The 12,103-nt window shown below is 37.8% G+C and overlaps 1 pseudogene; it reads left to right on the top strand.

Annotated features, from left to right (window-relative positions):
- Positions 1-232: 232 nt before the first annotated feature.
- LOC100816524 (cytochrome P450 704C1-like) lies at positions 233-9,592 on the top strand (annotated as a pseudogene).
- Positions 9,593-12,103: the final 2,511 nt, after the last annotated feature.

The raw sequence follows: 12,103 nt of genomic DNA, 5'->3' as shown, positions 1-12,103 counted from the left end.
CTGCTGTCCTCTCTCCTAGGTTAGCATTTGTGGAAAATTAATTATTATTACTATGACAGAGAAATAGTAGAATTTAGTAATCAGAGGGTTTATAAAACAAATAGAGAAAAAATAGTGCTAGAAAGGACTAAAACTCAAAGAACCAACAAAATTGCATGGTTGAGACACAACACATGTATAGCAAGCCCCGCGTTGACTTCTAGTAAGAGTTCATTCACTTTGTCTGGAATGTTTGTCTTTTGGTGTTGGAGCTGTACACTCCACCTTAATTTTCTTTCATCAAAACCTCTAATTCTGAAGAGAAACAACACACAAAAAAAATGGATTTTTTGTACACCCTGTTGAGTTTGATACCCTTTTCTTTTCTGGGTATCTTCCTAGTCTTTTGTTTCATCTTGTTGAGCACGATCCTGGGAAAATCAATAGGGGACCCTGATTATGCTCCAGTAAAAGGCACAGTGTTTAACCAGCTGTTACACTTCAACACACTCCATGACTACCAAGCTCAAGTGGCCAAAACTAATCCAACTTTTCGGTTACTGGCTCCTGATCAAAGCGAGTTGTACACCGCGGACCCACGAAATGTTGAACACATACTGAAAACCAACTTTGGTAAGTACTCAAAAGGCAAGTATAACCAGGATATTGTGACTGATCTTTTTGGAGAGGGGATTTTTGCTGTTGATGGTGACAAGTGGAGGCAGCAAAGGAAGCTTGCAAGTTTTGAATTCTCCACAAGGGTTCTTAGAGATTTCAGTTGTTCTGTTTTTAGAAGGAATGCTGCCAAGTTGGTCAGGGTTATCTCAGAATTTCTCCATCAGGGTCAGGTTTTTGATATGCAAGTGAGTGGTTATATTTTCCTAGAAAATAGTATATGATTGTGGAAGGAAGGATTGGAATTTTTGTTCTGAAATTTTTGAGGAGGCTTTAATTTGGTTCCGTTTGGATAAATTTTTTCACAAACACTTATCAGATAAAAGAATGAGAAGGTAAAATGAATTAAGTTTCTCGTGTGAGCTAAAATCAACTTATGCATTTTAGTTTCTCCAATAAAACCATTCATGTGTCTTCTTCAGCCTAGCTGTTAGAGCAGAGGTTGGGATAAAAGGGGTGAGGGAAATCAAGAGAGAGAAAATGGGCCTTGCTTCGAGGGAAGGAAACCTCCTGTGAGAGAAAAGTCACATAGACTTCTTGCATGCTTTATTTACTGCACGTGTTCCGTATTTATACACTGCATGAATGACTACAAGTAGCGTAACTAACTCCCTAACCATATTAATGGAAATAACTAGCTACTTAATTGCCGTAACTAACTGATCAACTAAGCTAGTACATCAATCGTGCCTCTGGTTATATCTTGTAGTCTTTTAGGTAACTGGGCTTCGCAGTTGAATGTTTGGGCCTGGTCTTATTGTTTTCTGGCGCAATACTTTCAGCACCCTCGTCATCCTACAGGCTACTGCTATCAATACCCTCGCCCGGAAACACCACCTTGTCCTCAAGGTGGTAAGAATTGCGAACTTTCGACCACTTTTCCCAAGTCGTGTCTTCTGGTGATTGTCCTTCCCACTGGATTAAGACAAGGCGTGTTGGTGGGGACATTGAAGTGTCGAGCTTAGAGTTCAAGATGCAGAGGGGGTGGTGGACGGGTCTCTGGGCGATAAACTTCAGTGGTGAAGTGTCTAGTGATGCTGGAGGAGGACCTTGATGTTTCCGTAGGAGCGAACAATGGAAAACGGGGTGAATTCGAGCTTCCTCGGGTAATTGGAGACGATTAGAAACCTGTCCTATGCGCTCTATCACCTGGAAAAGGGCCAAAGAATCTCTTGAATAGCTTGGGGTGTATTGAGCCTGCGACTGATCGTTGACAAAAAGGGCGTAGCTTGACGTAGACCCATTGTCCGATGGTGTAGGTCACATCCCGACGTTTAGCGTCAGCCAACCTTTTCATGGTGTCTTGTGTCTTAGTAAAACGACGTTGGAGCTTTTGATGAATCTCTTGTCTAGAGGTTATTAGCGAATCGACGGCCTCGTTTGACGACATTCCTTGAAGATAATGAGGCAATGTTGGTGGCGGTTTGCCGTAAATGATTTGAAATGGGGTGAGACCGGAGCTGGAATGGAGGGAGGTGTTATAAATCCATTCTGATAATGTGAGATAGCGATACCAGTTGGTCGGTTGCGCGTGGACAAATGCTCTCAAATATTGTTCCAAAATACGGCTCATGACCTCCGTTTGGCCGTCGGACTGTGGGTGATAGGCTGTGCTCATGCGGAGGCGTGCTCCACTTAGCCGGAAAAGCTCGCGCTAGAAGGAGCTCAAGAAGAATGGGTCTCTGTCGGAGACGATGCTCTTAGGGAACCCATGATGCTTGCACACAATGTCCATGAATAGAGCTGCTACCTTGAAGGCTGAATGATTGGTGGGCAGTGCTCCGAGATGAACTCCCTTGGAGTATCTATCCACCACAACCAATATGACGGTGTAACCGTGAGATTGTGGAAGATGAGTAATGAAGTCCACGGACATATCTTCCCAAACTCCCGAAGGTGTTGGTAGTGGTTGGAGAAGACCGGCTGGCCGCTGAGTGCTCGTCTTTGTTTGTTGACAGGCGGTGCATTCTCTGATGAAGCGTTTGATATCCCTTCGGAGGGATGACCAATAGAAACTTGATTCTATTCTGTGAGTAGTTTTAGCGACCCCGAAATGTCCTCCCAGTGGGGTGGCATGGAACTCGAGCATGAGGTTAGGGATATATGGGTTATCGTCATATAGCCATATATGATTTTTGAACAGCAGGAGTTCATTATGAATGCGATAATCAGAATAATCTCCAGGTTGAGCACGTACCTTAGAGATTTGTGTTTGAAACTCAGCATTGGAATGAAGAGTGCGTCTAAGGTCGTCCATAAAGTCAGGGTTGGGTACCGAAAGTAGCAAAAGTTCGCCGGAGGGACTGGAGTTTGTCCGAGATAGAGCGTCTACGACTGCATTGGATGATCCCACCTTGTACTGGATCGTATAATCAAAGCCTAAAAGTTTAGAAAGGTAATAATGTTGTTCTGGGGTTTGGACAACCTGTGACATGAGTTCGCGGAGGCTTTTGAGATCTGTGAATATGGTGAATGAATGCCCTAATAGGTATTGCCACCATTTTTGCACAGCGAAGACGATTACGTGGAGTTCACGGACGTAGGTCGAAGCGTGGAGCATTCATGGCCCAAATTGTTTGCTAAAAAATGCAAGGGGATGACCCTTTTGCATTAAGACAACACCCATGCCAATACCGGAGGCGTCGGTCTCGATGATGAATGGCTCGTTGAAATCAGGCAAAGCAAGCACAGGGGCACTCGTCATGGCATTCTTAAGTTGCTCGAATGCAGATTGTGCAGTTAACGACCATTCAAACGCGTCTTTGCCCAGAAGTGAAGTTAGTGGAGCTGTGATTGTTGCGTAGTTCTTGACGAACTTCCTATAAAAGCCAGTAAGGCCAAGAAATGCTTTGAGGTCCTTGGATGAGGCTGGTGTGGGCCATTGCACCATGGCATGAATTTTGGATGGTTCAGGCTCGACCCCTCTGCCGGAAACTACGTGGCCAAGATATTCAACTTGGTTTTGTGCAAAGAGACATTTGCTTCGTTTGAGATAGAACTGTCCTTGCACCAACGTTTGAAAAATGCTCTCGAGGTGTTGAAGATGGGAAGACAAAGACTTGTTATACACCAAGATGTCGTCGAAGAACACAGCAGCAAATCGCCGGAGAAATGGAGTTAGTAGACTGTTCATGGCCGCCTGAAATGGCATTACTTGATATTCGTAATGCCCTTGGTGTGTTCGGAAGGTTGTCTTCTCAACGTCAGGAGCATGCATAAGGATTTGATGAAAACCTTGTCTGAGGTCCAGCTTAGAGAACCAAGAAGCATGGCCTAGCTCATCAAGTAGCTCGTCTATTGTCGAGATTGGAAAACGGTCGCAAACAGTGGCTGAGTTGAGCGCACGATAGTCGACACACATCCTCCAAGTGCCATCCTTCTTCTTTACCAAGAGGATTGGTGATGAGTATGGGCTAGTACTGGACTAAATCAATCCGGATGAAAGGAGCTCCGACACCTGCTTTTCTATCTCAGACTTCTGAAATTGTGGGTATCGGTAAGGACGTACGTTGATTGGAGCTGTGTTTGGGAGAAGGTTGATATGGTGGACTATCTGTCGTGGAGGGGGTAGGCTAGATGGGGTCTGAAATAATTGTTGGAATTGGGTGAGGAGGGCTTCGATTGCAGGTATCATGTGAGGAAGAAGGTGTTGTGGGTCTGGTTGGGTGGGTATAATGCTCAGGTGGAATAGGGCCGAAGCTGACCCGGTTTGGATTAAGCGCTTTACCTGTGGTGCCGAAATTGATTGAGGCCCATTCGATATGTCTGCATAAAGCTCAATTGGGCGGCCAATATAGGTGAAATTCATAGAAAATGAGGTGTAGTCAGTGGTTATTGGCCCAAATTGCCTTAACCATTCTATCTCCAAGACCGCGTCCGCGCCATTGATCGGAAGCAGGTGGAATGTCATTGTGAACTGATGACCTTAGAGTGAGAGCATGGTATCAGGACATACTTGGTTGCAGTCAAGGACTGACCCATTGCCAACCAAGACGTGGAGAGGGCTCGTGCTCTGAGTCTTCAAATGGAGGAACTGAGCAATACGTGGCTGAAGGAAATTATGGGTGCTATCGCTGTCGAGAGAATGGTAAGGTTGGTGTGGTTGATGATGCCATTGAGGCGAAAGGTTTCTGAAGAAGGGCGACCGGAGAGGGCGTGAAGGCTTATGTGGGGGTGGTTTGTGTCCATGGCCGAGTCTAGGATGAGAGAAGTGGGTGGTTCCTGGTCTAGGGGAGGAGGTGATGGTGGGTCTAAGGTGGGTTCGTCTGGGTTATCAGCGATAAACAAAAGGACACGCCCCTTGCAACGATGAGAAGAGCTCCACTTCTCATCACAATTATAGCATAATCCTTTCTCGCGTTGTAGGGCAATCTCGTCGGGAGTTCGTTGAACGTATGTGGATTTCTGCTTCTGGTTGAGATTGGAAGGGTGGTATGAAGGAGAGGGGGAAGTGTGAGGGCGCAGGGATGGTTGTCGGCGATCTCACAGCTTATCTTCCTGCAATTTTGCAAGGGCCATTGCTTGCGGCAAAGAGATAGGTTGTAGTGCTAATACTTCACGACGAATATCTGGTGTTAATCCAGAGATAAAGCAACTTAACAAGAAAGGAGAAGGCAAACCTATCACACGATTTGCCAGCCGTTCGAACTCTGTTAAGTATTCATTCATCGTGCTTCGTTGTGTGAGTTTGAAAAGAGCGCCTTTTGGATCATCATAGTATGAAGGAGCAAATCTGGATTCCAAAGATTGCAAGAATCCCGACCAAGACGTGATAAATCCATTTCTAAACATCCATTGGTACCAGCTTAAAGTGGCACCATCGAGGTAAAATAAAGCTACTGTTATTCTTTCTTCTTCCGACGTATTCTGGTATTCGAATAGCTGGGATATCTTGAATATCCAGTCCATGGGGTCGCGGCCATCGAATCTCGAAATATCCAGCTTGACGGAATTGCGTTGGTGGAAGTGGTTGTTGGGCGTGGAGTGTATCTATTTAGGGGATCTTAGGTGGAGATGGTCGAGAATGGAATCCACCTTGCCGAAAAGCTCTAAATATTTGTCAACAAGGTCTTCGTGCTTGTCGATGAGGGTGGATTGGCTGGTAGAGAGGCGAGCTATTGCGTCTTCAAGTCTGTCGGTAATAGTCTTTCTGGTAGTATGGTCTGCCATGGTGGAGCTTGAGCGTCACGACGACAGGTCGGACCAGTGTTAGAGCAGAGGTTGGGATAAAAAGGGTGAGGGAAATCGAGAGAGAGAAAATGGGCCTTGCTTCGAGGGAAGGAAACCTCCTGTGAGAGAAAAGTCACGTAGACTTCTTGCATGCTTTATTTACTGCACGTGTTCCGTATTTATACACTGCATGAATGACTACAAGTAGCGTAACTAACTCCCTAACCATATTAACGGAAATAACTAGCTACTTAACTGCCGTAACTAACTGATCAACTAAGCTAGTTCATCAATCGCGCCTCTGGTTATATCTCGTAGTCCTTTAGGTAACTGGCTTCGCAGTTGAACGTTTGGGCCTGGTCTTATTGTTTTCTGGCGCAATACTTTCAGCACCCTCGTCATCCTGCAGGCTGTTGCTATCACTAGCCTTATCGATTAGATCATGGTTTTCTTTGAACGATCATCAAAGATCAATTTTAAGCTAGTATTTCATAGCTTAGTCTTTCATCAATAAGAAAAGTGGATCAAAGAAATATATATGTTAGTTAAACTATGCTAACATTAGATCGGTTAGAATTAGGAGTTATTTGAACAAATTTTCTTTTCAGTTACTATCGTATAATCTTTCAGTTGAAAGCAATGAAGTAGATGTGAATTTTTTATTTTTATTTTTCTAGGACATACTAATGAGATGCACTTTGGACTCCATATTCAAAGTTGGGTTTGGAACAGAATTGAATTGCTTGGATGGATCGAGCAAAGAGGGAGTGAATTCATGAAGGCCTTTGATGAGTCAAATGCTTTGATTTATTGGCGATATGTTGATCCTTTCTGGAGGCTCAAGAGGTTTCTTAACATTGGTTGTGAAGCTACCAAGAGAAACGTGAAAATGATAGATGATTTTGTCCATGGAGTAATTAAGACCAGAAAGGCACAATTGGCATTTTAGCAAGAATCTGTGAGTAGATCAGTTACTTTTGTTTCCCCCTCAGTATCTTTCCGTTTCATTTTGAATAAATAACATATGTAAATAAATATTGAGTGGTGTTGAGCATATTAATGATAGAGTTTAATTTTCAATCACGTATAAAGATTTTTACATTTTCAATTAATCAAAATAAAAAATCACTTTATATATGATTTTTAAAGTAGTTATTATCATGATAATTTGTGATTAAATGATAATTCAAAATATTTGTACACTGGGAATGCATTTTAATTAAAATCAATGATATAAATTTTTGATTGGACTAGATTAAGCGTAAGTTTGTTTAAACTTAAGGAAACATTAGTTTCTAGAAATAAGAAACGGTTTTTTTAAGGAGAAAAAAAAACAGTTTATACAAATACACTAAAAAGATTAAAAGAATTACTTATTTTAATAAATAAACATTTATTTTGACAAATAAGTTTAAACAAATTAGTTCTAAGATGAACTGGAATGTTGTAGTATTTTTCAGAAGTCTTTCTGATGATACCCGTGCATTTGAATAATCTGGTTTTCCAAATTTATCTTTTCTACTGCTTTAGAACTTACATTTATGGATGACTGGTGTCCTTCAAATGATTGCTTTGATTTTCAGAATGTCAAAGAGGACATACTATCGAGGTTTTTGATTGAGAGCAAGAAGGACCAAAAAACTATGACTGATCAGTACTTGAGGGATATAATTCTGAACTTTATGATAGCTGGCAAAGACACAAGTGCAAACACTCTTTCATGGTTCTTCTACATGCTCTGCAAGAACCCTCTTATAGAGGAAAAGATTGTGCAAGAAGTGAGAGATGTCACTTGTAGTTGTAGTCACCAAAGTGAACCAAACATAGAAGAATTTGTGGCCAAAATAACAGATGACACCCTTGATAAAATGCATTATCTTCATGCAGCATTGACAGAGACCTTGAGACTTTACCCTGCAGTCCCGGCGGTACCTTCTATAGAATTTTCTCAAAATCATATTGAATTATATCTTCCTTGGTCTACAGAATTTTTTATTAGAGTACCATTATCACGTGTTACATAATCATCCAAATTAATTGTGCTTTTGATAGTTGCATAATCTGATTTGATTCTTGCTTTGGGTGATTGAGCCAACTCAATCATCCCAGTTTGGTTACTTATTGATATATTTTTGTGTGTGTATTTACATTTCTAGTTAACAGTTGCAGATCAGAGATAGCTTGGAATTGATAGAGATAAAATCATTTATGTGTCTTTACATGATATGTTAAGTTTTAGTTCTTGACATGGTATCAGAGATTCTATGACTAAATACTCTAGAGTTTGATTCTTACTGCCTTTATTCTTATAATAAAAGTTGAAATTTACACAAGATAAAGTTGGCCTTACATGTTCATGTCAGTTTCAAGCCCAAAGGGCTCTTGCTCGAGAGAACATGTTAGAGATAAAACCATTCATGTGTGTTCTTCGCCTAATAGATTAGGTACATGTTGGTGTTATAAGTGTGAGAACGTACTTTTGAGTTCTGAGGATAACAAAACATGTCACAAAAATAAGTTTACTCCCCAGACTTAGTTTGTAGCACCCCAAACGAGAATCTAAACATGCTCTAAGTTTTTGAAATAGTTGGTTTGTGACAAATATCAGTATATACTATTCAGCTGTAAAGCAAAATGCTTTAAAATTTTACATGGCTTTCACTTCAAGTGACTCTAATAGTATAAACTTGCTATGTTAGGATGCTATTACTTGTTATGTGGATTCTGATTATATTATCTTTGGTATGATTTAAATTCAAGGATGGGAGGACTGCAGAGGCACATGATATTCTTCCTGATGGCCACAAACTGAAAAAGGGGGATGGAGTGTACTACTTGGCCTATGGTATGGGTCGAATGTGTTCAATTTGGGGTGAAGATGCTAAGGAATTTCGTCCTGAAGGATGGCTCAACAATGGAATTTTCCAACCCGAATCGCCATTCAAATTCGTAGCTTTCCATGTTTGTACCTTCATAATCTCCTCTAAATTAACTTGCTTGCTTCATCCCTTATATAAGAAACGATCAATTTACGCCACTATAAGATAAACTAACACTTAAACTATCAATTATTTTATATAGAACATGGTTTACCCATCTTATGGTTGAATTATAAATCTTATTGTTTCGATCAAATTTTGTTAAAATTGGACAATTATAAGTTTATATAATCAAATGATTCTTATTTTTTATATATTTTGAAAGTATATATTAATTACACTAATTTTGTTGCACATCAATATAGTTCTAATATGTGTCCAACTCAAAGCTCCCAATAAGATTTTATAAAATATAATCTGTATGGTAAGAACTTTTAATTCAACGCAAAAATTTTAAGATGAAATTATCTTAAATAAATTTATTATATAGTGTAAGAATTGATGTAATTTAATGTCTCATTGCAGGCTGGACCTCGTATCTGCTTAGGGAAGGACTTTGCATACAGGCAAATGAAAATAGTAGCAACGGCTCTTGTTGGTTTCTTCAGGTTTAAACTGGCAAATGGAACACAAAGTGTGACTTACAAGGTCATGTTTACGCTTCACATGGACAAGGGTCTTCCTCTATGTGCAATTCCAAGGTAATGAATAGGGTGACATATGAACCAATTGCAAAGCAAATCACTTAGCATAGTATCTCTAGTGTCATTTCAGTTTCACTTTGGTATATATTTTTAAGATCTTATTTGCAATGCGACTCTGCCGTACGTGTTGCTAGGTGAAGAAGAGATTATCTTATGGTGTGTTTATAAATGTATACATGTCCATACTCCAAAAGCCTTTTTTTTTTAATGTTTATATGAAACTTGAGACCTTGTCAATCGATATGATGAATTTACTGTGGATGACTTGTTGCTTGGGTTTGTAAGAAAGAATACTCAACCCTGGTTGAGATAAAATGTAAGGAGGAGGAGATGATGTAATTAAATGGTGTTAGGCGCGCAGAGTGTTCCCGAGTATTGTTTATCCTCCAACACAAATTGAGCCAAATAGTTTAGATTTGATTTTTATTTCTTAGTGTGTTTGAATTGAATCCATTGATAGTAAAAAAGGAGGATATAAAAAAGGTTAGCCACCAAAATCAAAATAATTCTATTTTATAAGTATCAAAAAATTATTTAACTCTAACATAAAATAAAAAATTAATTATCTCTGTTATTGTATCATACGAATTTTTCATTACCTTCTTTTTCTTCCTTTTTTTTGGCCTGATACTCCTTGAACCCTAGACTTCTTGGATAGTACCGGAAAGATTATGACAATTAGGAGTGTTGGTGGTATAATTTGATTTGATTTTTTTTATTAAAAAATCATTTGAATCAAACATAAAAATTATATAAAATTCAGTTTAGTTTGATTTTAATATATTATTCAATACAAACCAAATCAAACCAATCTTTTATAGTTTGTTTTATATTGATTTTTACAATTTTTAACACTTTTAATTTAACCAACACAAAAGTTGATGCTATCATTGCCAAACATTTAGAACCTTATTTGGACCTTAGAGGCCATCAATACCTAATAGGTTCATACATTCAAAAATTTAGTGTGTTTTGATTTCTTGTATATAAATTATATGAAATAAAAATTAGAAACTAATGCTCTAGTCAATACACTAAAGTATAGTTACGCTCAAATTATGTTTAGAATGAATTAAAATTCAATCTTATATATATGCAAATAATAAATATAAATATTATAATATAAATAAATATTTACAGTTTGGTTTGAAATATAAATATTATAATATAAATAAATATTTACAGTTTGGTTTGATTTGACAAATAATCTGAACCAAATCAATTCGTTTATTGAAGAACAAATCCAAAAAAAATATCAATTTGATTTCATTTTCGATTGTTATTTTTGGATCGACTTGGATTTAAATATCCTATACTAATAGCAGCTCTTTGTGGTAGGGACCATAAGTTGTAATAAAATCTTGTGGTCTAATAGTTACAAACATATGATGTTGAGTCATCATAAATTACGTTATCAAATATTTATTGAACATATCATCATTTAACTAACAGTAAAATATAAAATAAAATTTTTAAATATAAGGAGACAAATGTAAAGTAAAAATTTATTTGGGAACAAATATAAAATTCATGTATTTATTAGAGATAGAATACATTTTAGTCTAGTTATTACATATAAAATAATTACTGATTTTATAATAATTAATATAAGAATTTATAAAAAATAAACTCTAATATCTTTTGCTGAAGTTGTATTTAATTTGTGCTTATCTGTGTTCCATTCTATCCATCACCCTTTACACACATCACGCTTCTGCATATTCGAATCTAGGTTTTGGAAGAATAGGTCCCATGTTTCTTAGCAATTTAACGTGAGTCGTCGGGAATCAAACTCCAAACATGCACGTCTATCTGTATTTGGTTTGGTCCTTCTCATCCACGTCTCTGTTCATACATTTATCTTCTCACATGTATTATTTGTCCTTGTTCATATAATTAAAAAACAACTTAAAAGGAATATCCCCATTCTCCCACAGATTAATAAAATTTCAGCGATTTGTTTCTACCCATATTAAAATAAATTTACCGCACTGATGTGTACTTTTGAAAAGGAAATTCCGGGTTGATAACTTGAGATAAGTCATGTGAGAAATAGGAGAACACTAAGAGAAACACACTTTTTTAGGCATAAATATAAAAGTAACATGAGTGTTGCTTTTGGAAAAACGTCCGTTACATAAACAGAAAGTTCTATCAAATACACACCAAATAGTTGGATTTTCTGTTTAATTGTGACTTATTTTTTAAAATTAAAAACTGTCAGAAATTACTTGAATAATTTGTTTGAAAGGTCTTAAACATATTCTAGCGGCTAAGAGTCATTAGAAATTGTTATATCTCAAATCCAAATGAAATTAAGGGGGATAAAATTCAAAATTGGTTGAGGGTAAAAAATTCATATAGTTTCATGAACGAATATAAGAAAATTGAGAAATTTAATTTTCTCGCAGAATCTTCAAATTTCAAATTTTTTTTAATCGAATTGCTCTCACATGGATAATTGTTTTCCAAAATTGATAGAGGACTTTAGTAGATCTATTGATTTCGAGCAAAACCCATATTTAAACTTTGTTTTTTGTTAAAAAAAAGATTATTTTAAAAAATTGATTCTGATAGTTGTTCGCAAACACGATTTCGACCTTCCTAGATTTTGACTTTTTGTTTTTTGTTTTCCACTATTCTGCTGTCTTTGTTTAAGTCATCTCTTTGTTAGACTAGTTTATGTTTGTTTTGTCT

Source organism: Glycine max, chromosome 7 (assembly GCF_000004515.6).
Source record: "Glycine max cultivar Williams 82 chromosome 7, Glycine_max_v4.0, whole genome shotgun sequence".
NCBI lineage: Eukaryota > Viridiplantae > Streptophyta > Magnoliopsida > Fabales > Fabaceae > Glycine > Glycine max.
The sequence above is the reverse complement of the archived record's forward strand: the minus strand, read 5'-3'. Positions and strand labels throughout refer to the sequence as shown.